The sequence below is a fragment of the Suricata suricatta genome, chromosome 3 (genome assembly GCF_006229205.1).
Source record: "Suricata suricatta isolate VVHF042 chromosome 3, meerkat_22Aug2017_6uvM2_HiC, whole genome shotgun sequence".
Taxonomy (NCBI): Eukaryota; Metazoa; Chordata; class Mammalia; order Carnivora; family Herpestidae; genus Suricata; species Suricata suricatta.
The window spans coordinates 150,969,447-150,994,399 of NC_043702.1; the positions used below are offsets into that span (position 1 = coordinate 150,969,447).

At 49.6% G+C, this 24,953-nt stretch overlaps 1 long non-coding RNA gene across 5 annotated transcripts; it reads right to left on the minus strand.

Moving 5' to 3' along the window:
• Window positions 1-402: 402 nt before the first annotated feature.
• LOC115288334 lies at window positions 403-20,579 on the minus strand. 5 transcript variants are annotated; one of them, XR_003906943.1, is made up of 4 exons: window positions 20,412-20,579; window positions 6,912-7,190; window positions 1,356-1,552; window positions 403-615 (listed from the first exon to the last, which is right to left on the minus strand). It is a non-coding gene; the product is annotated as an uncharacterized LOC115288334 (long non-coding RNA). The 5 variants fall into 5 exon arrangements; XR_003906942.1 differs by having other exon boundaries at window positions 20,294-20,579; XR_003906945.1 differs by having other exon boundaries at window positions 403-626; window positions 20,294-20,579.
• Between the last annotated feature and the right edge of the window lie 4,374 nt (window positions 20,580-24,953).

Sequence of the window (24,953 nt, forward strand, 5' to 3'; positions counted from 1 at the left end):
ACTTGACCCTGAGGCAGACCCTCCTTGGGGAAGCTCAGAGTCCATCAGTTAGGATGTGGTCTTGGCTTCCTCTCACGAGATCTCAGTTACTTAGGGGAAGGGGAGTTGTCTTGTAGTCATTCTTTTAAAACCTAGCAAGTTCTTTCTTTTCTCTTATTTTTACATTTCAGGGGCGCCTGGGTGGCTCAGTCAGTTAGGCCTCCGACTTCGGCTCAGGTCAGATCTCACGTTCGTGGGTTCGAGCCCCGTGTCAGGCTCTGTGCTGACGGCTAGCTCGGAGCCTGGAGCCTGCTTCTGGTTCTGCGTCTCCTTCTCTTTCTGACCCTCCCCCTCTCATGCTCTGTCTCTCCTGTATCAAAAATTAATAAAAAAACATTTAAAAAAATTTATTTTTACATTTCAGACACAATGAAACCTTTTTATGCCATTCAGGTTTTCCCTGGAGGAGGGTTCAGCTGGGCCCTGGGTTCCTGAGAAGGAGTCTTGTACATCGGGAGCTCCAAAATGCATGGACCTGGATTCAAATTCCATCTCTGCTGCTTGCAAGCTGGGCCACGTGTGCAACTTAACCTCTCTGTGCCTCAGTTTCCTTCTCTGCAACAACACCCTGCATGCCTGTAAGGAGTCTGACACCAAGTGCTCAGTAAACGGTGGCATGAATTCCAGCTCCCTCCATCTCTCCCTCCCCCAGATCCCAGGCCTGGCATTAAAATTTGCCACTTTTTCTTTTCTCGCTTTCTTCATCCTTGATAAATTGATCTCAATTATTTGCAAGAATGTATTAAGCACCTTCTGCCTCAAAGATTTTGCAAAACTTTAAGAAGATGACCTCAGCCCAGACTTTTGTCCCTGTGGAGCTGGGGAAGGAGGCATGGAAGAGTTTACAGTAAGAGCATCGGGTCAAGGTGTCACTCAAAGTGAGTCGGCTGCCTTCTGAGGTAGTGAGTGCTCTGTCTGGAGTGCTCTGTCCCTAGAAGCGTGGAAGCAGGGACTGGGGAAACACGTGTTGGGAACTTGAGGGGGGCAGGGCATGCACTGCCAGCCAGATCTGTACCTGGTCTGGCCCACAAGTGAGAAGCGGTGCTCAGAGTGGCCAAGAAAAGTGTAGCAAACCGTGGTTCTGGGCTGCAAACCTCCTTCCCCCTGGACTCCAGGAGGCCTGGGCCACCCTCCCAATCAGGTCACTCGCTTTAAGACCAGACTATCTTGGCCTTTCAAGGGCTGGGACTGACTCGGATGTGGGAATGAACAGACCTGGGATTCCAGAAGCTGGAGCTGATGAGAGGTGAAGGCTGCCTTGGGGAAGAGGGGCCAGGGGTTAGAGAGGTGACCCTGAGCCAATTGTGGCTGTATACCTCCGGCCAAGAGTTCCACTTGGTAATGAGATTGACTGCCCAGCTTCACCATACAAGGTAGTGAGGAAGGTCGAGATTTACAAGCGATGCGGTGTGGGGTCAAGAGCAGAGCTCTCTCTAGTGCCTGAATCCTGCTCTGCCACTTCCTGGCTGTGGGACCACAAAACATGGCTGCTCCATGCCTCAGTTTTCCCCATCTGTAAAATAGGGTGAAAGTAGGATTTATTTAGAGATTAAATGAGTTAATAATAGGGGTGCCTGCGTGGCGCAGTTGGTTAGGCGTCTGACTTCAGCCTAGGGCATGATCTTGCCATTCCCAAGTTCGAGACCCATGTCGGGCTCTATGCTGACAGCTTGGAGCTCAGAGCCTGGAGCCTGGAGCCTGTTTTCAGATTGTGTGTCTCCCTCTCTTTCTCTGCCCCTCCCCCACGTGTTAAATGAGGTAATACATGGAAAGTGCTGAGAATTTATTGGCCACAGAGAAAGTACCACATTAAGTGTTGGTGTTGTGACCTATCTCCCAGGGCAGAAGCAGATGTCACTCACCGCTCTGTTTTCCCAGTGAGTGCCGTGACCAGGGGCCAAAGGTTTCTCCCTAGAGGGAGGAAGGGTTGTGTGGGGACATAGGGATGAATAAAACTCCTTCTGTCTGAGGGGAGCCACTCATCCTCCCAAATGGCCGTCAGAGCTTGAGAATACTGACGTCCCTTATCCTGACACATCGACGTCTTAGGCAGAAGGCCGTTAATTTAACAGACTACCTATATTTAAAAAAAATTTTTTTTTTACTTTAACAGACATTTATGAAAAATCTCCTTGGCCCAAGCAACTCTGTGAAACACTAAAGATTTAGAAATAAGTAAACAGTGCTCTTTCCTCAAGTCTGGTCAGGGAGAGATAAGCCGATTGCAGAAATAATAATAATGGCTTTGAAGTGGGCTTCGTTATCTGCACCTCACAGATGCCCCAGTGATAATCCCAGAGGGTGTGAGCCGCCTGCCCTGCCAGCTGTGAGCCGCCCTCCCCTCCCCTCCCCTCCCCTTCCACCCAGCGCCTGTAGTACCTGTGAGTTTTATGAGCCTCCTAAAGTGAGTTGCACCTTTGCACTCTCAGTTCAAATCAGGGTTGTGAATAAAAACGAATTAATGTAAAGATAAAACATCTGATACATCAGGAATCTGCTGGAATCCCCTCTTGCCCAGTCCCTTCCTCCCCTTCCCAGCAGCAGGGAACCCGCCCTCCCCACACATACACAGGCCATCCCTGCCTTGTGCTCAGAACTCTGTGGGCATAAGTGCCCATTTATAGTCACAAGGTAACTAGGTTTCTAGATGTTTCTAGACTCTACTCCCTCCACCCAAAAGAATGTGCCCCCCCCCCCCGCAGCGGGGCTGTAACATCCCGTTGACTGTCCTACTGGCGTCTCCCCAGCAAGGTCCCCAAGCCTTTTGTTCCCCAGCCTCTGACCCTCTTTCTCCCCCTGGGTCTGACCTCTGCACTCTTGCTGCTGGGGCAAGGACCTCTCCTTCTCCCAAAGGGATTCATCTCTTAAGCTTCTGCACCTCCACAGTCCATCTGTCCAGGGACACTTGGGTAGCTCAGTTGGTTTAGCATCCGGCTTCTGGCTTCGGCTCAGGTCATGATCTCACGATTGTGGGTTCAAGCCCCACGTCGGGCTCTGTGATGACAGCTAGCTCAGAGCCTGAAGCCTGCTTTGGATTCTGTATCTCCCTCTCTCTCTGGCCCTCCCCTGCTCATGCTGTCTCTCTCTGTCTCTCAAAAATAAATAAAAAACAGAGTCCATCTGTCCATATTCCCTCTGCCTGGACTTCTCCTGCCACCTCCCTCAGCAGCTCCAGCTCAGTCAGACTCACTGGCACTCGGGCAGGTGCCTTCCCTTTGCTGGGACTCGGTGCCCCTGTCCTATAATGAAGAGGGGCCTCAGATGCCCTAGAGTGTCCTCCCTGCTCCAGATTTTACACCAACCTGTTTCCACATCAGTATTTTGTATGAATCATGTCCTTCTCTCCTCCTTTCAAGCATATCTCAAACTCTCCTCCTCCAGGAAGCCTTCCTTGATCAGCCCCATGAATATTTTCTGTGTGCTCCATTCTGTTGGCACCAAAGTGCCAACACAGGGGTCTCAGTCTCTCATGACCTCCATCACCCAAAAGTCACCCAAATACACACAACGTGAGTAAAACCAGAGCTTCAATATGGTCATGTGACCTCTAGGTGAGTCACCCAACACCACCCACCTCCAACCAGTCCTACACCCAAGCCTGACTGTCTAGAAATTCTAAGAGCCTGCATCCTGTACTCAGGTTTCTAGCGTCTGCTAGGGTCTCTTCCTAGGGCTCAGACTGTCAGCTGCCTGGGTGGTCTTCACGCCCACCCCGCCCCTAAGTGTTTTGTTAGGGTAAGGACACCGGCTGACAACCAAGTGATCCATTTGCACACTAGCCCATTTCGCTCTGAAAACATCCCGGGAGGTAGACAGGGCAGGGACAATTACCCCATTTCATGGATGTGGAAACTGAGGCTCTGAGATGCTTAACACCCTGCACACGGTTAGTTAAATGACAGAGCAAGGCTTCCCACCAGGTACACCTAGCTGCCTTGCTGCCCAGTGAACTAACTGCTTTGTTTGCCATCTCCGATGTTAATCTGATTTTAATCCGTTCCAGTGTGGGGCTGTTGAGCCCTTGGCCCCTCTTGCCGGCAGGAGAGCCAGAATAAGCAGATTTGACTTTGAATCGGACTCGCCCAGCTGGTTATAGCTGCTCTTCACCTTCCCACTTCCACAGCTGCTCCGGGCCCCTCTCTTCACCCCTCCTTCTCCTCTCCGCCCCCCTTACCCACTAGCTCTGGAGCCTTGGGATGGGTGTGGGGTGGGCTCCCAGGAGGATGTGAGCCTCAGGACAGGCGGGATGTTTTTCCTACTCCACATTGTTCTGCCCTTGCCCATTGTGTGGGCTGAGAGCTGGACGTCACCAAGTCGCCTGGCAGGCTTTCAGCAGAGCTGGGGAACATTTCCGGAGGGAACTGACCCGTTATGAGTGATTGAAGCTTCTCAAAAGCGTTGGCATTTCTTTGGATCAGCCAGACTCGGGGAGCCAAGACAAGGAAGACTCAAAGACTCTCCACTCTGGGCAGCCAGCTGCCAGTCTAAAGGTCCGGGGCCTTGGCTGACCTGTGGCCCCACAGTGAGAGGGGTTTGGGGATGTAAAGTCGTGGGGGGAAGTGGTTGGGAGGGGGTGGATGGAAGACTTGCCTCGGAGAAGCCAAATTGAGTGGTTGTTTTTTTACATCACCTGACTCCAACCCGGGATGGCTCACACCTGAGGATGGGACCCGGATCTGGTCACCTGGAAAAGCTTCACTGAGTTCACCCTGCAGGAAACTCGGGTCAGAAAGGTGTCAGAACAGCTCAGTGTTTGCCATGGATGAGCAATGCTCTGCGTCCACTCCCAGCTCTTCCCTCCCGGGGAACGAATTTAATTTGTGTGTCCCTCTCTCTACCACGTGGCTGGGTGCACCTCCCGGAAGGTCCCTACATGCCAGGTGCTGTGTATTGATTTTCCCACAGTTTGAGTTCACCGTCAAGAGGCCGGCACAGTAACCCACTTCTTAGAGACGAGGAGAGCAGAGTCTCACAAAGGTTAAGGAATTCGTTCCTGACCACCCGCACAGCTATTTCGTGGCCAAGGTGAGCTTTGAACCCTGGTCTGTGACGCTGCAAAGTGCACGTTCTATAGCAGGATTTCTCGACAATTCGCCAGCATAAGACTTGGCTGGGGTGCTAGCTAAGAATGCAGAGTCCTGGGCCCTGGCCCCCACTCAGTAAAGCAAGGTCAGATCTCGAGAATCAGCATTTATGCCAAAACACACAGGTGATTCTGAAGTGGCCAGGGCACAATTTGAGGAACACTGCCTTGGGGTCTGGGCTCTCTTCTATGACCGTAGCCAGAGAACAGCAACCTGATCTGAAAGTGGAGGTGCAGCCCATGCCCTGGCCACCACCTCAAGGTGGCCCTCTCGCCTCACGTGTCCCGTGCCTGAGCTGTGAAACCCAGGAGAGGTCACCTGGAGCCTATGAAGACAACCAATCTGCAATCTAGAAAAGTCTCCCGTGGCCCTTTACAACTTGTTAAATCCACAAGAGAAACCTGACTGACAAAACCAGGGATAGAGGGGTCTTCGTTCATCCCTTGGATGTGTGGACCCTCACCATGGGAAGGAGTTCGGGACAGACAGCAGAGATCCTGAAACGGCAAATAGTACAGGTTTCTTGGAGCTGGGTGCATCCGGGAACCTCCGGCTTTAGAATGATTTGGTGGGTGTTAAAAATTCAGAGCCCTGGGCCCCAACCCATACAGAATCTCTGGGGGGAGGGGTGAACTCTGGAAATCTGCATCTTCAATGCACTCCCCAGGCAATCCTGAAGCAAACAGAGGTTTGGGCAGGAGTGCCCAGACGGTCTAGAAGGAAAGGAACTCCTGAGACTCAGGGACCCCAGGAAGGCCCCTGGGCTGTGGCATTGGCTGGGAGCCCTGGGGTGCAGCTCTGGGGTTTGTGGAAGGAGTCCCACACTCGGTGTGTGCAATTCTGGGTTTGAATCCTGGTCAGGTGACAACCTCCCTGAGCTCAAGCCCTCACAGGCAAGGTGAGGGTACTCGGGGCCACCTCCCCACCTTGCCATGAAGACTCAGGGAGCACGCTGTAGGTTTTGAATGGTCCACAGCATGTGTGTGGCAACAGCACTTTAATCTAGGCTTTTAGGCAATGCCAACAGAAGGATCCTGGCAGCATCCGGCATCTGGCATCCAGCTGGCACAGACCCACTTCCTTCCGTTGGGTTGCCGAGAACAGGGCTGGGTGTGGAGGGTTCAAATTCAGAACTATGGCTCTGGACTCTGATGGAGGAGCTCGGGGCATCCCCAAAAGGTCAGGGCTCAGGCTATGGCCCACAGAACTCTGGTGCCCAGGTCAGGCCTCGAGGGCTGTTGCCACCCCTCCACTGCCCTGTCTGTCTGTCCACTCCCCTGTACGTCCATTTTCAAGTGCCTTTGCTCCTCTCCAGGGGGACACACCAAAGGCATTGGCTCTGAGGGGTCAGCCCAGGCCCTTCCTCACTCTACCCACACCATTCCTCATCTTGTTTCCCTGTTGTTGTCCCTTCTGAGCTGGGGGCCTAACTGTTCCCCGTCTCCACCACCCTCAGCGGCTCTGAGGATGCTGTCCTCTCTTCCTTGACCCGCAGGCCCTCTCGTGAGGCCCCCTTCCCCACCCAGCCCACAAGAAGCCCAGGGGTTATCCTTAGGCCCGCAGCCAACTCCGTCCGGGGGGGAGGGATCTGCTAAACTAATTCATACCCTTGGACGGGGCCCTGGCATGTGGGCCCTCGCGGGGAACACGTGCGCTTCCCAAGGAGCTTCGAGAAAGAGGCACAGCAAGACTGGAAGACGGCCTCTCTCCTCGTAGTTAAGGACACGGCCTCTGGAGCCAAAGGCTTCAGATCCTGGCTAGACCATTCACCCTGGGTCACCTGTTTACCTCTCTGTGCCTCAGTTTCCTTGTGTGCAAAACAGAGATGTAGTCGACGCATCCGTTTCCATAGCACAGTGAAAGCACCCAGATCATGTCTGGCACAAGCCAGGTTCTCGGTGAATATCAGCCATCAGCGCTTATTAATGGAAGGGTTTTGAACACGGTGAGACCTTCGATGGTCTGGGCTCCCCGTCTCCGGCCTTCGTGGTGCGCTCATCTAAGGGCGATGCCGCAAAAGGAGCCAGTGTCCAGACGGTCAGACCAAGACTCATGCTCTTGGGAAGTCTCGGGGAAAAGGGTGAGAACAACAGTGGCCAGATTAAGGGCAAAGTCTCGAATGAGCCAGGGCAAAAAGGGATGGGAAAGGAATTTGTCATATTTCCCTCTGCCATTTCCTTTAGGTTCAGCTCCCCCGTGAACTGGGGGCAGGGCTTGGTGAGAGATGGGGGGCACGGGGAGCAGGGCAGGCCGTGTATGAACCACTGGGTCTCTGCGCTCTGGAAAACCGGGAAGGAGTGGGATTTTCTGGCAACAACTTTCTTCTGCACCGATCTGCAAACCGGCAAGAAGACTCAGTGCCTCCAGGCAGGGAGAGGGGCAGCAGGGCCTGGCTCCAGTCACCCCTCCTGCTCCCACCCCCTCCCTTCTGGCCAGCGTCCCTCCAGAGAAGGGGGGCAGGAAGACTGGGGGGGGGGCTGCAGACAAGTACCTACTGTAAATGTCACCTCGTCTCCCTGCCCCGCGTTCTCCAAGGACATGAAGAAGGGGCCTCCTCCTCCTCCCCCAACGAGCCGCCCTGGGAGAGCCCTCTCTCCTCATCCCAGACCACTGGGGGCTGGTCCAGCATCCCTTGTTGGTTTGGAAGATGCGGCCCTGTCTGAAGAATGTCACTTAGGTAGAGGGCCCCACGAGGCTGGGAAGGACTGCGGCCAGGTCAGGCAGGACACCGAGTTCACACCCTGGATACTCCGACACACAGAAAGGAGACACCCGAGTGGAGCCTGCGGCCAGTACCCACGCTCTTAGTGCCCCCATCTTGCGGAAGGCGGAAGAACAATGAGGGAACGGCAGTTGGGCCCTCACGTTCCTGGCCCTCGTGGTGAGTTGGGGCCTGCGCTACACCCGGAAGCAGTGACTCAGAGGACAAGGGCCACTCACATGAGGAATCCAGTCCAGAGGGACACGGTGGGTTACCCGGCCCCAAAGGAGGGTGCCCTGATTCTCTCTGGGAGGGGGGATATTTGAGCCAGACAGGCTGGGTCGCGTTACTGCAGGACAGGGGAGAACAGCCAAGGGGTCTATCCTCCCCGGGGGTGCAGGAGGTGGGAGGGATGGGCGACCACAGAGGAGGATGGAAACACAGGCAGGAGCCTCATGTGTACATTGAAGGGACTCCTGCAGACAGTGGGGAAGGGGAACATGCGTGACTTTTTCCTGATTTTTAGAAGCAATATATCTCTATCATTTAAAATTGGGGGAGGGGCGCCTGGGGGTCTCAGTCAGTTAAGTGTCCGACTCTTGGTTTCGGCTCAGGTCATGATCTCAAGGTTGTTGAGCCTGAGCCCCTCGTTGGGCTCAGGGCTAGCAGTATGGAGCGTGCTGAGAATTCTCTCTCTCTCTCTCTCTCTCTCTCTCTCTCTCTCCCCCTCTCTCCCCCCCTCCCCCACCCTTGATGTCTCTGTCTCTCTCAAAATAAATAAATTTTTAAAAATTTAAAATAAGCTGGGAGAGAAACAGAAAAAAAGAGAGAAGAAAATTAAAGTCATTCATATGCCAACTATCCAGAAATAACCACTGTTAACATTTTGATGTTTTCCCTTTAGATTCTTTTTTTATAAAGAGAACTTTAAAAAGAAGAAAAGTATGATAAATATAATATGTAATATCCAGGCATATTATATAGTAAAATGCATATTTCATATTAAAGGGTTATGTTATATTAGAACATAATCTGAACTCAAAGGTTATAGATGAACATACAAGTTATTTTATAATAATTTATTTAGTATAATATGTGTGCTCTTTAAAAAACTAAATTGAGAAGATACAAAGGGGAAATTTAAATTTTAATTCTTTATATTTAATAGACAACACATTTGTGCGCTCCATAATTTAAAAGGTCCAAGAGCATTTATAGTGAAAGTGTCCTTTGGGGAGCCTGAGTGACTCAACGGGTTGAGCGTCTGACTTTGGCTCAGGTCATGATATTGCAGTTCATAAGTTCGAGCCCCACGTCGGGCTCTGCGCTGACAGCTCAGAGCCTAGAGCCTGCTTGGGATTCTGTGTCTCCCTCTCTCTCTGCCCTTCTCCTGCTCACACTCTGTCTCTCTCTCCTTCAAAAATAAACATTAAAAAATAAGAAAGAAAGGAAAAGAAAATGTCCGTCACCCCGTCTCCCAGCAGCTAGCTCCCCTCCTTGGAGATGTGAACGTTGCTGTAAACTTCCAGGGACCTTACCCATAGACAACATGCACACGTCTTAGTTTCTCCCCCTTACACAACTGTTACGCAAGTGTTAGCCGCTTATTCTGCATCCCTCAGTCTTTATGGAATATATCTTAGGTACCATTTCCTAGCAATATATAGAGTGTTCTCATTTTTGTGGCTGCATAATATTCCATTATATGGCTGTATCTAATTTCTGTCTCTACTCGGTCATTTGGGTTTTTCACCATTTCTTGCCTAAATAAACAGTGCTGGAATAAATAACTTTGCATATATGTCATTCTGCATAAGAACACCTCTCTAGGGGCACCTGGGTGGCTCAATTGGTTAACTATCTGACTTCGGCTCAGGTCATGATCTCACAGTTTGTGAGTTTGAGCCCTGTGTTGGGCTCTGTGCTGACAGCTCAGAGCCCAGAGCCTGCTTTGGATTCTGTATCTTCCTCTCTTTCTGCCCCTCCCCCACTCGTGCTCTGTCCCTCTCCCTCTCTGTTCCTCTCTCTCTCTCAAAAATAAATAAGCATTAAAAAAAAAACACCTTTCTAACAGACAGCCCCCCTAGAAATGGAATCACAGGTCAGGGACCAGGTATTGTCCTAATTCTGATGGCTGTTGCCAAATAGCTCTCTGCAGAGGTGACACTAATTGCTTTAAAATGTCTGCCTTTTAGGGGTGCTTAGGTGGCTCAGTTGGTTAAGTACCTACTTTGGCTGAGGTCATGGTCTCACAGTTCATGGGTTCAAGCCCCACATTGGTCTCTGTGCTGACAGCTCAGAGCCTGGAGCCTGCTTCGATTTCCATGTCTCTCTCTCTCTCTCTCAGAAATAAACAAACATTAAAAAAGAGAGAGAGAGAGAGTGACCTTTGGCCTGAAAGCCATAAAACAGACACATTAAGAGGGAATTGACTGGGCGCCCGGCTGGCTCAGTCAGTGGAGCGTGTGACTCTTGATCTCAGGGTCATGAGTTCGAGGCCCATGCTGGGGGTAGAGTTTACTTTAAAAAATAGATAAACAAAAACAAAAAAAGAAGGAATTGAAGATTTCTGTTTGAAGACAGACTACTGGCCACAGGTGTGTCATCCCTCCTGTGACCGCCTCCCCACCCAAATGACAGTAAACAATGAACAAGAGTACATTCTCCTAACGAGAAAGAGAGCAGGAGGGGAGAGCCCCGCTGGACGTTCTCAGCAGGTGTACGGGAGTGGACCTGGAGGAGGGCGGCTGCCCATGAACGGGAGAAGGGAGCCCAGGGTGGGAGGCGGCTGAGAGGGCCCACATCCTCCCCACAGGAGGACACTGGGGCTCAGGCCTCAGAGAAGCCACGAACTTGGATGGCACAGCGGAGGCAGGAGACCCAGCCATGGCCGAACAGAGAAGGACTGGCCACCAGTACAGGAAGAGCTGATTCCTAAGCCACACGTGGGGCAGCCGCATCCATCCCCAACTGGAAGGTTCAGTGACCCCAAAGAAGGGTCGTCCACCTCTGTTACTTGGAGTCCCCCCACGTGACCCAGGCTCCTCTCCCAAAGGAGAGGAAATCAGCCAACTGGCCAGCCGAGCCTCACTCTTAAATACGGAATGACAAAGATCATCAGACATTTGGCAAAAGCCGCCCATGTGAAAAGGAAAGAAAGGTAAATAATTAGGGGCAGAGAGGACGCTCAGAAACAGAAACACAGGAAAACTTTCAATAACTGACAGGTATTTTCAAGTGGATTTGAGGAACTGTTGCATCCCGAAACAAGGGCAGGATGCAGAAAACATTTGTGAGCTACTAGAAATTAAAGATAGGATTACGGGGGTGCCTGGGTGGCTCAGTTGGTTAGGTCTCTGACTTTGGCTCAGGTCAGATCTCACGTTCATGGGTTCGAGCCCCGCGTCGGGCTCTGTGCTGACAGCTAGCTCAGAGCCTGGAGCCTACTTCCGTTTCTGTGTCTCCCTCTCTCTCTCTCTGCCCCTCCCCCTCTCATGCTCTGTCTCTCTGTATCAAAAATAAATAAAACATTAAAATTAAAAAAAAAAAAAAGATAGGATTACGGAGGGGTGCCTGGTGGCTCAATTGGTTAAGTATATGCTCTTGATTTCCACTCAGGTCATGATCTTGAAGATCACGAGTTTGAGCCCCTCGTTGGGCTCTGCACTGATGGCCAGGAGCCTGCTTGGGATTCTCTCTCACCCCCTCTCTCTCTGCCCCACCCCCACTCACATTCTCTTCCCTCCCCAATAAATAAATAAATAAATAAATGTTAAAAAAAATAAAGACAGGCTTATGGAAATAAATATTTCAGTAAAAAGTGTTGGAAGGTAGAGAACTAGAGAATCACTCTTGTATCTGGATAAAAGTCTATCAAGAAAAAAAACCACAAAGAAGATGGAAAGGAAAAGATTCTCAAATAAGGAAACAAAATAGGCGTCCTTGGCTGGCTCACTTGGTAGAGTATCCAAATCTTTTTATTTTTTTAATGTTTATTTATTTTTGAGACAGAGAGAGACAGAGCATGAGTAGGGGAGGGACAGAGAGAGAGGGAGACACAGAATCCGAAGCAGGCTCCAGGCTCTGAGCTGTCAGCACAGAGCCGGATGTGGGGGCTCAAACCCACAAACCGGGAGATCATGATCTGAGCCAAAATCGGATGCTTACAACTGAGCCACCCAGGTGCCCCTAGAGTATCCAACTCTTGATCTCAGGGTTGTGAGTTCAAGCCCCGCATTGGGCGAGAAGCCTACTTAGAAAAATAAAGAAAACAAGGTAATTTCCCAAAGCCAAAGAACAGAATTTCCAAGTGTCAAGGGGAAGGGGATACCAAAAATCACAAGCAAATAAGAAATCCACATGTTTGTCATGGTGAAATTGTGAAACCGCAATGATAAACACAAGATCCTAAAAGTTTCCCTAGAGGGAAAGAAAGTTTACCTCTAACAATACAAGAATCAAGGGCACCTGGCTGGTCGGTAGGTGGAGCATGTGACTCCTGATCTCGGGGTTATAAGGAGAGCCTCACTTTGGGGGTAGAGAGTACTTAAAAATAAATCTGCTTTTTTAAATGTTTAGTTATTTTTGAGAGAGAGACAGAGACACACTGCGAGCAGGGGAGGGCAGAGACAGGGGGACACAGTATCTGAAGCAGGCTTCAGGCTCCGGACTGTCAGCACAGAGGCTGATGCAAGGCTTGAACTCACAAACCATGGGATCATGACCTGAGCCTAAGTCAGATGTTTAACCGACTGAGCCACCCAGGCATCCCTTAAAAATAAATCTTAAAAAAAAAAAAAAAAAAAAAGAATCAGACTAGCTTTAGGATTCCCATTAACTAAGGCTAGAACAAGGCCCTCAACATTGTATGAAAAAAACAACTCTTTTCTTTTTTTGAGTTTATTTCCAGAGAGAGCTTGCACAGGAGAGGCAGAGAGAAAGAGAGAGAGAGAGAGAAAGAGAGAGAAAATCCTAAGCAGGCTCTTCATTGTTAGCACAGAGTCCCACCCAGGGCTTGATCTCTGAACAGTGAGATCACGACCTGAGTCAAAACCAAGAGTTGGGCAGTCAACCGACAGAGCCACTCAGGCACTGAAGAAAAGCAGTTCTTAATGCTGAAGGTCTATATATCCACCCAAATTGCCATTCAAGTGACCTTGACTTGCTTGTGAGCCATGACCCTCGCAGAAATGAGTGACTCAGAAAATCCATGTACCACACGCCCCTTCTTAAGACATTTCTCAAGTGAAGACGGGGTGCAGGAAAATGGTAGCGTAAACATGAAAAGGAGAGGAAGATGGGGGCACCTGGGTGGCTCAGTCGGTTGGGCCTCTGACTTCAGCTCAGGTCATGATCTCACGTCATGGGTTTGAGCCCCACGTTGGGCTCTGTGCTGACAGCTAGCTCAGAGCCTGGAGCCTGCTTCAGATTCTGTGTCTCCCTCTCTCTCTGGCCCTCCCTTGCTCGCGCCGTCTCTCTCTGTCTCAAAAATAAATAAAAAAAACATTTAAAAAATTTAAAAAAAGAAAAAGGGAGGGAAGGAGGAAGGGAGAGAGAGAGAGAGAGAAAGAAGAGGGGGCAAGAGAGGGAAGGTGGAAGGGAGGGAAACCAGTGGGACCAGTCCAGGACATCAGGGAAGGGAAGTCCCAGGGAAGAGACAGACAGCTGTGTGACGGAAAAGCAATTCACCCCGCAGCGCTTGTCTGGCTCATCAGAAGAGCATTGGACTCGTGATCTCGGAGTTGTAAAACAAACTCGAGAAAATGATAATGTCGAGTGAAGAGAAGAAGAGAAGGGCAATGAGAAGAAGGAAGGTAATCTGAGACTCTAAGATAAACAAAAACAAATAAAAGGAAATGTAATTATAAGACATTGCTGGCCCTGCCACAAACAGTATTTACATGGCCACAAATGTACACACCGTTCATTGGATTCAGACCATTAGAACCAACCTATAGGCAAAGCACGAAGACCTGAATATGGTTAGAAAATTAGAATATCTTGTCAGCCACATTGGAGCATTTCAAGTAAATGCTCAGAAACACAAGGTGGGAAGGAGAGCAAAGGGGGAAACATAGGAGAGATGGCATCCTTATCCTACAAAATAGGGAGTCCAAACTAGCAATAGCGGATGGCATGAGAAATAAATGTTACTTGAAGCAACAAAGGTAATCAACAGAGTTATTTTCATCTTATTTAGAGGAGCTGAATAAAAGCAGCCGTCTAACTATGTTGGGAGGAGGCTGGGAAGAGGGGTGTGTGGATGATACATGTGAGCTAATCCCCTGGCCCTCCTAGTTACAAGTCAAGAGAGCATGCCTAAAATGGAGAAATCCAGAAACAGCAGCAGTGGTGCATTATTTAGAGACACGGAAGTCACTGGCCGCCTTTGAGGGGCAAGGCTTAGCGGAGAGAAGGGATGGGGTAGGGCTGTGCACCGTAGGCTCCTCTGTTCAACTGTGTTTTCAGCCCTGCGCATGAAGTCCTTGGATATAAAATTTTAATTGCATCACAGGATAAACGAGAAGGCAGGCACTGAGGGCTTGTGCCTGCACATGAGTGCTGGAGGCCAGATTCAAGGGAATTAGACACCCGTGCCGTGAAATATCTTGCAGGTAGGCCTGGAAAATGACCGGGATAAACGGTGAGGACGTTGGAGATGAGAAAATGTTCTGATTTTCACAGAGAGCCAGAAGGTATTTCTGGAAACTATAGACCAAACGGCTCAATATAGAATCCTGGCAAAATTCTAGCACAGATTATTAAACAGATGGCTTGGGAGTGCTTGGGGATTTATTTATTTATTTATACTCTGCCTCATTCCAAAAAGGAGGATTTGTAGAGGCTTACAGAGATGCATACAGTACAACAAGAGAAAAAAAATAATTGTATGTGAGAAAAGATTCTCAAGTAGTTAACCACGGGGTTGCTATACGACCCAGCAAATCCACTGGTAAGTACATGCCCAAGAGAACTGAAGTATGTTCACATAAAAACTTGTACACAAATGTTCATAGCAGCGAACCCAAAAAGTGGAAACCCAAATGTCCATCAACCGATGAATGGAAAAGCTAAATGCGGTACATCCGCACAATGGAATGCTGTTCGGCCACAAGAAGGGCTGGGGTACTGAGGCACGTCACAGCATGCAGGAGCCTTGGACACACGCTACATGAATGAAGCTAGACATAAAAGGCCATATATTATACGATTCCATTTATACGAATTGTCCAGAATAAGTAAATCTCTAAGGAAAGAAAGGAGACAGTGGTCGCCAAAGACAGAAGAGAGGGAAGGAAGAGTGAGGTAATGAGAACATTCTGGAATTAGGTAGTGGTGATGGTCACACAGTTTTGTGAATATACTAAAAACCACTGACTCACTTTAAGGGTGAATTTTTTAGTGTGGGAATTATGTCTCAACTTAAAAAAAAAACATGGAGAAAATGAGGAAAGGAGAATACAAGGACAGACAATAAAAAGGAACCGGCTCAGTACACAATACACTGTAAAATTCTGTATAGGGGATGGAGGTGGACCATGACCTTGGCCATGAGTTTTCCAGGCACTTACTACCAGCTTAGAAGTAGTGTTAATTAAATGATTCCCAGCATACGTATGATAAAAAAGAACTGAGTGTTCAGGTGAATCACAGCTGTTCTTGGTACTGATGCCCAACCGAATTCTTTCCTGGGCATCTTCATCGAGGGGTCCGTCGGCAACAACACCCCTACCAGACACAACTCCGCTAACACATCCTAGGGTCCTCCAGAGAGCCATAAAGCCCAATCGCACCCACCTGGTACACAGCAGACATTCAGGAAATATCAGTACACGAATTTAAAGTGTACGGTAAGTGTCTAAAGTGTATGGTAAAGTGTCTAATTCAATGAGGGCACTTTAATGAGGGGCCTAAATGGTGTGGCAGGATAAGCAAACAATTCTTCGGTGGTAAAACGCAGATTCTCTGGAGCAGTGGTTTCCGACCTTGGCTGCACATTAGAAAGCCCTGGGGAGCTTTTGCAAAATACCAACCCAGGATGCCATCAACCAGAGAGTCTGACTTTCTTCAGCTTCCAGGTGATTCCAATACATAGCCAAGGCTGAAAATTACTAATCAAACAGATGAATTATACATCCCCATGAAGCCCCCCGGGAACATTAGTTCTTGCCTCAGAGTTTATTCATAAACTCAAGCTTACCGTACACTTTAAATTCATGTACTGGTATTTCCTGAATGTCTGCTGTGTACCAGGCGGGTGCAATGCCGTGCCCCTGAGACAGAAGGATTCATGTGTGACCCGGCCTCCATCCTCAGGGAGCTGACAGTTGATCCTCATTAAGGACACCCCAGCTGGTGCTCACAAAGAAGTTTGGTAAGTGGATATGAAGAAGCACCCAGGGCACCTGGGCACCTGGGGCAGCAGGGGCTGGGTGGGGAGCGCCCGCACATCCATCCACAGCTCATCTGAGCTCCGAAATGAAAGGTGGATTAGGGGGAGGGGGATGGTGCCTCATGTTCAATATGTCTCTCGATGATCTGGATGACGATCAGGACCCACATATTATGAATGTGAGGGGCCAGCCTTACTCCGCAACAGCTAGAGGAATTGCCCTTCGGTGGAATGACTGAGTTGGGATCCAAAGTGTGCCCGCAGGGAAGAGGAGCCCAAACGAGACGCAGGGTGGAGGAAGGCACCTAGAAGGTGCAGGCAGCACTGGACTCGGTGTTCTGCCAGAGGCCCGAGTGTGTTCTAGTTTCGTTTCACCACAACACGGAGAGAAGGTGATATGTTACAGTTGAAGGAAATTAGGCTTACAAAGTGGAGCCCTGAGCCGACACTGTCGAGTGCAGGGCCAGAACCTAGTGCAGGTCTGTCCTGCTCCCACGTCGGGGTACTTCCCATTATTCCATATACCCTACACTGCACAGGACTTCAGTAAATCCGCTGCACACAGGGGCGCCTGGGGGGCCATTAAGTGTCTGAGGCTTGGCTTCGGCTCAGGTCCTGATCTCATGGTTCGTGGATGGGTTTGAGTTCCAAGTGGAGCCCCGTGATGCAAGCACGGAGCCTTCTTGGGATTGTCTGTCCGTCTGTCTCTCTCTCTGCCCCTCCCCCACTCTCTTTGTCTCAAAATAAATAAACATTAAAAGAATAAATCAACTGCACATAGACAAGGCAGGAAGACTTGGCCCGATAGCAGTTCCTGTGGGGGGAAACGTTGCCAGCTATAAGCCCCTGCACAAGCCTTGGCTGTGTGAGTAGGAGTCGAGGGTGAGAGGCACACAGTGTCACAGGGAAAAGCCAGACTTTGGAGCCATGTGGCTTTGGGCCAATTATTCTGCCTTCTTGAGCCTTGGTTCCCTTATCCATAAACTGGGGCACCTCATACCTACCTCATGGGATCGTTGTGAAGATAAAAGATAATGTAGGTACAGACAACGAGAAGATATTTATAATACGTGTAACTGAGAAAGGGATCGTATCCAGAATTTAACAAAAACCCCTAAATAGTTTTTCTAAGAACAGACAACCCAACGTGTAGGGGTTGGTTGTTTGTTTTTTTTGTTTTTTGTTTTTTTTTTTTTTTGAGACAGAGAGAAAGCATGAGCTGGGGAAGGGCAGAGAGAGAAGGAGACGGGAACCGAAGTAGGCTCCGTGCTGACAGCAGAGAGGCCAATGCAAGGCTTGAACTCATGAGCTGTAAGATCATGACCTGAGGTGAAGACTGTCATTTAGCCGACTGAGCCACCCAGGCGCCCCAGAACAAACAACCCAATGTTAAAAGTAGGTGAAGACTTGAAGGGGGCATTTCACAAAAGAAGATATGCAAGGGGTCAATGAGTATATGATAAGATGCTGAACAATATTCATTTTGGGAGAGAAGCAGATGAAAACCACTAAGATACTAGTGTGCCCTTCAAATGAGGATTAGAATACACGTGACTGGTGGCAAGGATGTGGAGCATTGGAACTCTAGCGGGAGTGCTGGTACAGTCCCTGGGTCACTGACAGCATCTCCCAAGGATAAACCAATCAATGACCTTACAAGTTCACTTTGGGGCATATACTCCATGGAATGAGTGCTTCTGAATTTCACAGCAGCCTTAATAATAGCTGCAAGCTGGAAACAACTTGAATGTCCATCAATAGCTATGGGATAAATAAATTGTGGTGTAGGCATCTGGTGGAACCCTGCCTAGCTATGAAGAATAACGAACTTGGGGCACCTGGGTGGCTCAGTCAGTTAAGCATCTGACTTCAGCTCGGGTCATGATCTCACAGCCCATGGGTTTGAGCCCCGCATCAGGCTCTGTGCTGCTAACTCAGAGCCTGAAGCCTGCTTTGGATTCTGTGTCTCTCTCTGTCTCTGTCTGCCTGTCTCCTGCTCATGTTCTCTCTCTCAAATATAAATAAACATTAAAAAAAATTGTAATTTGAAAGAAATTTTAAAGAAAGAAAAATAATGAACTTAGGCTCCCATAGACATAATATTGAGCAAGCACGCTACTGCTTCTGGGGAGAGTGCTGGAAATATTCTGTATCTTGATCTGGGAGGTGGTCACCTAGATATGTACACATATAAAAATTCACTTTGTTCACTTAAGACTTGTGCATATTAGGGGTGCCTGGGTGGCTCAGTCGGTTAAGCCTCTGACTCTTGATTCTGGCTCTGGTCACCATCTCTCGGTTGATCTCATGTCTGATCACATGATCTCATGTCGGAGCTGACAGCACAGATCCTGCTTGGGATTCTCTCTCTCCCTCTCTTTCTCTGCTCCTCCTCCCACCTCAAAATAAATAAACTTAAAAAAAAAGACTTGTGCATTTTAACGTATGTAAGTTTAACGTCAATAAAAAAATAAAAAGTAAACAAAGGGTGCCTAGCTGGCTGAGTGGGTAGAGCCCAGGACTCTTTGATCTCAGGGTCATGAGTTCGAGTCCCACTTTGGGCCAAGAGCCTACTTTCAAATGGGGAAACAAGTTATTATATGTCATGTGCTTGGCACAGAGTGGGCATTCAATAAATTGCTGTCAGGGGTGCCTGAGTGACTCGGTCGGCTCAGCATCCAACTTCAGCTCAGGTCATGATCTCACAGTTCATGGGTTTGAGCCCCACGTTGGGGCTCTGTGCTGACAGCCCAGAGCCTGGAGCCTGTTTCTTATTCTGTGTGTCCCTCTCTCTCTGCCCCTCCTCTGCTCATGTTCTGTCTCTCTGTCTCTCAAAAATAAATAAATGTTAAAAAAAAATTTTTTAATAATTGCTTTCAAAGTTTCTAGAGAAGAGGAGGCAGAGAACCCATTGCACTGTGTGCTGCTTAGATACCCAGGAGCCCTGAGTGTAGTGCAGGGGGCCCCCATTTTTATGAGGGTCACTATCAGAGTATGCCATGATGGGAGATAAGCCTGGCAAGGAGTTGGGAATACACGGCCAATGACGGATGGCTAAAGGAAGTGGAGAGGATGTTGCTAGGGACAATGAAACTTAGGAAGAACATGAAGGATGTCTTCAAATAATGAATGGCTCTCTGTAGAATGGGAATTAGACTCTTCTTCCTCTGTGAGTCTAGAGCACTAATTCTCAGCCCGTAGCTGCATCTGAATACCCTGGAGGGTTTATTGAAACAGATGACTGAGCCGCACCCCAGACTTTCTGATCCAGTCTTGAGCAGGAGTGAGAATCTGCATTTCTTTTTCATTAAGATTTTAGTGTTAAGTAATCTTGCACCCAACGGGGAGGCTCAAACGTAAAACCCTGAGATCAGGAGTCAATTGCTCTACCAACTGAGCCAGCCAGGTGCCCCTAGAGAATCTTGATGTCTAGCAGGTTCCAGGACATGCTGATGCTGTTGGTCCAGGGACATTTTGCCAGTCACTGTATTCGTGTAAAAAAACCATAGAGCAATTTGTGCTGTTGTGAAGAAGGAGGAGGAGGTGGAGGAGGAGGAGAATTTATTGAGAATCTGGTATGCCAGATTCTTAATATCTACACCTCCCGTATTGCACTCTGTCTCCATTTTCTCACAGCCAAGAAGACATTATTCTTCCTGTTTCATTTTTTTTTTTAAGTAATCTCTACACCCAAGATGGGGCTTGAACACACAGCTCTGAGATCAAGAGTCAGATGCTCTACCGACTGAGCCAGCCAGGCACCTCTGTTCTTCGCATTTTAGAGAGGAGAAAACCAAGGCTCAGTTTTCACACACATGTCACACTGACTCCAAGTCCGGGCATGCTCACGCTGAGGCTGAGTGTCTACCTGCCCCAGTGCCATAAATGGAATTCCATTTCTGAGTGGAAGCATAATTTCAGAGGGTCCTTCCAACTCAAAGTTAGACTACTTTAACTAGCACTTTGAGGCACTAGCACATACTCAGCACCAGCTAAATGCCAGGTGCTGTGCTATATTCTCTCCAGGATGCATGCGGCCACGAGTCTAACTCTTAAGATATTTCTGGGCCATCTTACCGGCTCCTGTGTCTTCTGTCCCTCTTGGAACCTGCAGTCACCGCCCCCCACTTCTTCATGCGGGCTGTTAACTCAGTTCATCCAGATATTTGGCAAAGGAGGCTTTTTGTACACATACCCATCTCTGCTGTCTGCATTCATGTGGGGTAGGGTGGCTGGGTCATCTGGGTACAGTCCTTGGCACCAAGTTGTCTGCCACCCACCAGACGGAGCCTGCCAATCCACTTTCCACACGCTGGCCAGCCAGGCAATGATGTGAGGGCTGTGAAGATAAAAACCGGAGGTGGGGGAGGGGCGGCCTCATTCTCTAGACCGGTCAAAGGAACTGCATACGTGCTTGATGACCTTGAGCCAGAGACTTCACTCTACCACACCTGCCTTTCCTCCTCAGAATCTGGAAAGCCGGGACCAGAGGGTCCTGGGGATGGAGAGCAGGCCCACAGTCTCTTAAGGGATTCTGCCAAACATGAAATCAGGTCCAAGTCCAAATGACCTCCTCTAGGCTGTGATAATCAAAACTTTTCTCTTTGTACATTATTTTTTAATATTTGAGGTTTTCAGTTCTTTTTAAAAAAACATTTATTTATTTATTTTGAGAGAGCGAGCGAGCATGTGAGTGGAGCAGAGAGAGGAAGAGAGGGAAAGAATCCCAAGCAGGCTGCACACTTGCACACTGCCAGCGCCGAGTCCAGTGCAGGGCTCCATCCCACAAACCGTGAGATCACGACCTGAGCCGAAATCAAGAGTCAAAACGCTTAATTAACCAACCCAGCCACTGAGGCTCCCTGAAGGTCTTCAACAGAAACAATCAAACAAAGACAAAGACAAAGACAAAATATAATTGTGAGTCTATGCACTAAGGAAGCTGGGCAGCTGTATGTAAAAGGATGGTGTCAGAGTCCTTGGCTCTTATTTCACCCTCTGTTACAACATCTTAGTTTGCTTTCTCCTTGAATGTTTCCCGGATGTAGATTACTATCGATGCTCCAAGATGTACAACTGATTGATTGTTTATCAATGGCAAGGTCTGGGTAGGCGTCACTACAGCGCAAGCATCTCTCACCACAGAGCCGATCCTGGCACCCAGTGGAGAATGAACCCCAAGGCAGTTCCTGGGGGGGAGAGGCAGAAGACAGATGATGAGCAATGATGTAGGCCGGGACCCCAAGGAGGGGCCTGAGGAAGGTCAGGGAAAGCTTTCCACAAGAGGCAACCCTTGAGGCCAAGAAATAGATTTCAGTCAGCAAGAGCCTGAGGACCCTTCACTCCTAGATCTTTTCTGCCAGTGTAGTCAGTCTTTCCATATTTTAGGGTCTCAGACTGCTTTCCAGAGCTCATGAGGGACAGGGATAATCCCCTTCCAATTTACAAGGAGGGAAATCAGACAGTGGCTGAGGGACCATCCAAGGTTTTGTTGGTAAAATTTAAGAGTGGCCACAGAGTGCCCAGCTACATAGTTGAATACTTGACACAGGAAATATAGGACAGCCTCTGCCCTTGGGGAACTTGTTATCGCTGGGAGATAAGATATGTAAATGAAAAGTCAAAAATAATTGTAAAGGCGATGTGCAAATACTTCAGTTCTCCAGATATTTATCCAGGACTTGCCATCTGAAAGGCATTCTAAAGGTGACGCGGTGGGGAGAATTAAAAATATAGGTAAATACAGCCCCAGCCTTTAAGAACTCACCGTTTCACTGGCTGCAAGGGAGGCAGGATGGCAGGAAGAGGAAGTTAGCAATCCATGGATACAGCTGTGAAGACTGTAGGGAGCAAGGAGTGGACCAGGGGCTTGCTAGAATTTGGGGGTTGGATAGAATTTGTCCAGAAAAGGTTTCGGAAGGAGGTGGACAATGGGATGATACTGGGAAACAGAGGCGACAGAGAAGAAAAAGAAGAGAGAATAAGCAAAGTCTTTTCACATCCCCATCCTTACATATCAGCTCCGTAATGAAGCCCTGCCAGGCAGAACCGAGTCCTTCCCTTCCAGGCTCTCAGAGCATCCCCATTCCAGAACCGCATTGCTACACCTGTTTCCCGGCCTGCTAGTCCCGGCTCCAGGGCCCTGCCCGCAAGAAAGAAAGAGAGTAGCGCCTGGGTGGCTCATTGGTTCAGCGTCAGATTCTTGGTTTCGGCTCAGGTAGTGATCTCACAGTTCGGTTCGCGGTAGGGTGCTGAACCCCAAATTGGCACAGAGCCCGTTTGGGATTCCCCCCCCCCCTGTCTGCCTCTCCCCTGTATTCTCTCTCTCTCTCTCTCTCTCTCTCTTTCTCTCTCTGTCTCAAAATAAATAATAAACTTAAGAAAAATGTTTAAAGAGAGAAAGGGAGAAATAAAGGAAGGAAGGAAGGAAGGCTTGACTATAAGGGGGTTGGGTATTCACAGTAAAATGCCTCACTTTGTTTTTGTTTACTTATTTTTACTTTTCACGATTTGGTCAAGGTGTAACTTACATACAGGAAAAGACACAAACCACAAGCATGCATGTTTGTACATGAATGAATATTTACATATATGTACAGCTGTGCAACCACCACCAGATCAAGCTATAGAACCTTCTAGCACCCCAGACACTATGAGCTGCCTCACTGTGCGTGGTGCCAGGGTCCCTGCTATTGTGGCTGGAGGTGCTGCCCCCTAGGGTGATCTCTCTGGGAAGTGCCATCTAAGGAAACTATGAAAGAATTTTAGGTGTTTGGGCTGGAGAAGCCAAGTGCTGGGACGAGGCCATGTGTGAAAGACTAACATGCAGGGAGCCATTAGCCTTGTCCTGTGGGTGGCAGTGGGGAGCCACAGGGAGGGCCATTTCAGTTCTGCATGAAACCCTTCCTAACAACCAGAGCTGACCCACATTGGAAGGGGACCCACAGGAGATGATAGGTAAGGTCCTCAACAGTAAAAAGTATCAGGGGCACCTGGGTGGCTCAGTCGATTGGGCGTCCAACTCCAGCTCAGGTTGTGATCTCAGCGTGCGTGGGTTTGAGCCCTGCATCGGCTCTGTGTTGACAGCTCAGAGCCTGGAGCCTGCTTTGGATTCTGTGTCTCCCTCTCTCTCTGCCCCTCCCCCACTCGTGCTTTGTTTCTCTCTGTCTCAAAAATAAATAAATATTAAAAAATTTAAAAAATAGTAAGAGGTATCAGTCACGAACAGGATGAAAGCATTTATCCGCAGTGATGGGGAGGGAATAGGGGACTCGAGTTGGAGATTGTTCCTTCCAACTTTGAAATTCTGTGGTTCAGGAATTCTGTGAGAATGGCGGAGAGGACCCACCCAAACACTTGTTATGACTGATTCATTTTTTTTTTTGTTTTCTAGAGGTGAACTTTTTACTGAATCACAAATACTGTGTAGACCCACCATGATCACTATTGAATAAATAACTGCTGCTACCTACCAACCCGAGTCAGAGAAACCCTGGGGCTCTGCTCCCCTGTGCGCAGAGGACAGGAGGGATGGAGAAGATGCTGGGGTGCCACCGTGAGATGAAACCAGCCCCGCCAGAAAAGTCTATTGCCCCCTCCTCATGCCAGATTGTCATGAGAGTGCCCACACACCCCCCCTCCCATCCACCTCCAGAGCCCTTTCAGCTCTGGTTCCCCTGGAGGCCAAGTGGGCACGATGTCGTGTTTCCTGCTGCTACTGGCAGAGGGGGACACTCTGGACCTTACTGCTCTGCCTCTAGGGGCCAGCGCAGGAACCCTAGCTCCCTCAGAAGCAGGACCACACAGGACGCACCAGTTCCATAGCCACCTGTGGGGAGGGACAGCCTGTGTCAGCCCAGTTGAAGGCTCCTCCAAGGGACTACCAGTCTGGAGATTAACACGCCTCACCCCACTCCCCCCATCCGTTTTTTTCCCCCTGCAAAAAAGGAATTCTCCTCAGAACACTTCTTTCCCCCTGGAGGATTACTTCCCAACTCCTCTTGGAGGAGGATTCCTCCGGATCGCTGCCCACCCCCGCCCCCCACTAGGAAGGAGAGAGGTGGCAGTCTGGAGAGAACACCTGCATCTTCCTCCTCCCTGCACCTGTCCCGCGCGCAGAGGTGATGCGGCGGGTGAAGACCAGCTCGCAGGTGGAGCTTAGGGTGCAGATCGGATATTTCTAAGGTGTTCTGTCTAAAATGCTTATTTTCTCCAGGTTCTCATGAAAGCCATGAATACTCTCTCAAGGGAAAAAAATGTATGTAGGAGATTTTTCTTTTCTATGCTGGGGGCAGCTGGGGGCGCTGTCAAACCTTCAACTCCTAGGTATGGGGGGGGGGGCTGTGCTCAGGGATTCCTCCACCGCTAAGCCCAGGCCAGGTTGGAGTCTGTCGGGGGTGGGGGAGTGGGGGGGAGAAGGAGCTGTAGCTCCCCAAGTCTAGGCGAAGCGCTGGAAGGTCCCGCTCTCCAGCCTCTCCGAGCCTCCAGGACGTCTCTCAGGCTCAGTGTACCCAGCTCCGCAATGGGCGCTCAGGCCCCTCCGCCCCCGCGGGGCTGTGCGCGGACGCGGGTGGGACGGACAGCTGGAGAGGGGGTGGGGGCCCAGCGCTGCCGGCGGTCGGTCTCCCGCTGCAGGGGAGGGGTGAGCGCGCGTTCGGGAAGCAGGGGAGGCCGCTGGCCGGCCCCTCACGAGGAGCGCTCGGGCCCCGACGCGGTGCCAGCCGGGCGCAGAGCGCCC